Raw genomic sequence first — 3502 nt, 5'->3', positions numbered from 1 at the left:
ATAAAATAAAATCGAAAAAATGAAGAATGCTCACTTTGTAGTCTGTACTGAGCCTTAAGACTACACAGGTTAGGCAGACAGGAAGATGAAGAAGACCAAAAGGTTAAAATATCAGGGAGAAAAAGTTTAATTGTCCAGCTACTTTCCCAGCATGCAGACTTGGCATATCTTTCCAGGCATCCGAATATGGAATGTTGTGAAGAAAAAGAAATATAATCAACTAATTAAGCTCAAACCCCAATTCATTAATTTTTTTTGGCTCCCAGGGTGTTCTATAAGAAAGCTTTAATGAATAATACATATAATCTTTCAACGTTCACTTTAATAACCCAAGACTTAAAAAAAGTTCAAATGATAAAAAGAGTCTTCTCCATTCTAGTTTGATGCAACCAACCTGCATAGAATTTATCACCACAAATAAAAACCTTAAGCATAATGTAGGTACCCTCATATTCAACGACACACTAAATACACAAAACTACCTGAAACATGCTACTTGTATGTACTTTTCACGCAAGGAAGCTAGAATTTCTTCCCTATTTTGCTTGTGAACGAGCAGTGTCCAGCTGTACAGATGAAATGAATGAAGTTGATTCCTAACAATCTCACAAACTTTCCGCATGGTCTCAGGTTTGGCCTACCAATCAACCCAATATAGGCATATGCGGTTTTATTAGACAAACATTTTCTTGTGAACATCAAAGGAAGAAAAAGAAATAAGAAAAATCGCAAAGTAAATTATTTACCGAGTAAGACACGTAGAAAACAGTGCACCTTAGAAAAGGAAAACTCTTACTTTTCCAACTTGCATGAGTAAGCTTTACAGTGGATGTCCTCCCATTTACCTACACATTTTCAGGTTCAAGACTTCATTATGTTGTCATCCTCCCATTTACCTAGACACATTTTCAGGTTCAAGACTTCATTATGTTGTCCTCCATGCATTTTTAGGTTTAGAACTTGAGACACATTTCAAAAGCTATATTCAAACAAACATTTTGTGATCAGGGGTGGGCGGGTGGCTCAAGATAATTTGCAGTACCATGCGAAAACTAAAAAAGCTTAGTTCCACTTCAATGTCTCAACAAAGAAAAGACATAAATTTCTTTACGCATTGACTGAGAATCATATGTGAGCAACTTATACCCAAATAAAGAAACGGAGCACTTGAAATAAACTTACAATAAAGCTTGGTTCCACTTCAATGGAGTTGTAGGAAAACCACTATCTCTTTTTCAATCGCCTTTTAACACACCAAATATATGTACGTCGGATGTCCACTCAAGAGTCTTTATCTGTCTTCAACGGTGATGTTATATGAAAAAGCTAATTTACAACAACTTCAGAGATATGCATGGCATGCTACCATTGTGAAGAAACATGTTGCGGATGCATACTTTAGCATTGTTCTCCAATTCAAAGGAAACTGCCAAGGGGTCCCCCCCCCCCCCCCTCTCCTTTTCTTGCAGCATTTTCAACATAATAAAGTTAGAATAAAATATTAACAAAGTGCTATATATTGGGAGAAACAAAATCAGCATTTTCTAACACAGCTTGCTCGAGAACTGAATTGAACTGCAGCCCAAGCTCAATGCTATACATTAACAAAGTGAACATTCTATGATTGGATAACAAAGAATAGCATAACATATAGGTAGCATAACAACTACCCACGCATTAATTTCATCAGAATTGCCACTAAGCACATCATATTTTGGAGCAACTGCTGTGATACATCATGTCTATAACACGTACAATCAAGAAGTGGAAGGGCGTCAATAGGGAGGGCACAGATCAAAGCTTGCTGGTTGAAACCAATAGGTGAAAGATTAGTGATCAAAACAAACAAAAAGTTGCTCACGAATCAAAATATGCCAAATCTATGTTTAAGAGTGCGACAAGTAGCCCCTTAACAATAAAACTTCAATTCTGAACATTTTCAAATCAAAACAATCACTTAACAAATCGCAATATACAAGCAGTACAATGTATCAACTAACACTACGAAAAACAATCTCAAGTTAACAAATCTTTGATACGGTAGAATATTCTTCTTAATACCAATGCAAAGATCCAAACAAAACAACCAAATCATACAACAATAATTCAAACAAAACACCTAAAAATGTAAAATTTCAACCATTTTCAAATAACTAACATCAAAACACCCAAATCTAACAACGAAACAGCAACCAACTCATTTTAATCCAAAACCAAGCTAAATTACAATCCAATCCAAATTTCAAATATCAAATCAGATCCAAAACCATTAAAAATGATATTCAATAGATAGATACTCGAATAGAGATTGTAATCGTACCTCTAAAATGCTGAAATAATTATATTTCAAATTCATGATCAAATCAGATCTGGTTTAAGAAGAGAGAGAAATTGATAAAGTGGGAAATTGAAAGATGAAAAAAAAAATGAATAGAGAATCGAGGTGAACACCGAAATCACAATCAGCTTCTTCTTCTCCCAAGTTTGGTGAGTGAATTTGAAAAAGATTTAACCAAAAAAAATATATGAAATTGAAACTAACATCTGGCTCGAACCCACGACCCGATGGAAACTAAGCTCGTAAAAACCAATTGGGATCCGTTCCCGACAGTGTCCCGTTTCAAAATTCTAATTAGAACTCATATCTCGAGGTTAATCGGCTACTCAGTAGCAGTTGGATGGCGCTCAAAATGATCCGGACCATCCTTTATTATAATTTTGTACTGTAGCAGAAAAAAAAGACCATATCTTTCTAGATGGATATATATCACACGTCATTTAAATCTGAATAACGGAGAATATAATAAGTGTATCAAATTGAAACATAAAAAAAATTCATTAAACAATGAAAGAGAAAGGAGTTTTGAGAGGTTACCTTGAGAGAGTGAAGAGGCACGACTGACTACTGAACTCAAGCCTCAAGATGTGTTCTTGGAATTTGTAACTTATTGAGAATCACTGATATATTGAAAATATCAGTTTGATATTTCCGACTGAAATATTGAGGCCTATGATAGTTTGAAAATATCGGATCCCATTCCACATTATACCAGTCGATAAATCAAGCATATTGGATGTTTTTGGATCAGGCACCAGTCTTATGCAACGGATTGACCAGAGACCAACTACATTACCATAGAAAAAATATTTTTTGCCTCGTTTTAGCTTGAAGTTTTTTTCATGACTTCTCTTCCTTTCACATGTACAACTACCTAAATATACCACTGCTAATATATGACACATAGCTAAAAAGTGTGTTACATCTCTGACTAAGTTCTTTTATTGAGTAACTTCTTATTCTCTTCGGACATTGCTCACGAACTCCATCGGTGATTGTTTGTTCATCTACGGTATAGTGTTTTAAACATGAAGAGGAGACTGTGTCACAACCATTTTTCTCTATATGAAGAACTAACAATGTCTTGGCAACACCACCTTCAAGGCGAACTGTGGTATGAATTGAAGGTCGGGCCATGCAAGCAAGCGAGCATTTCTACTACTA

The 3502-nt window shown here is 35.1% G+C and overlaps 1 long non-coding RNA gene across 3 annotated transcripts; it reads right to left on the bottom strand.

The window, feature by feature from the left end:
• Positions 1-224: 224 nt before the first annotated feature.
• LOC147516895 (uncharacterized) lies at positions 225-2920 on the bottom strand. 3 transcript variants are annotated; one of them, XR_015211253.1, is made up of 6 exons: positions 2876-2920; positions 1398-1462; positions 1183-1295; positions 747-845; positions 483-637; positions 225-394 (listed from the first exon to the last, which is right to left on the bottom strand). It is a non-coding gene; the product is annotated as an uncharacterized LOC147516895 (long non-coding RNA). The 3 variants fall into 3 exon arrangements; XR_015211252.1 differs by having other exon boundaries at positions 1398-1457; XR_015211251.1 differs by lacking the exons at positions 1398-1462; positions 2876-2920 and having other exon boundaries at positions 1183-1319.
• Between the last annotated feature and the right edge of the window lie 582 nt (positions 2921-3502).

Source organism: Coptis chinensis, chromosome 2 (genome assembly GCF_015680905.1).
Source record: "Coptis chinensis isolate HL-2020 chromosome 2, ASM1568090v1, whole genome shotgun sequence".
Classification (NCBI taxonomy): domain Eukaryota; kingdom Viridiplantae; phylum Streptophyta; class Magnoliopsida; order Ranunculales; family Ranunculaceae; genus Coptis; species Coptis chinensis.
Note: the sequence above shows the minus strand (reverse complement) of the source record. Positions and strands in the feature narration are given on the sequence as shown.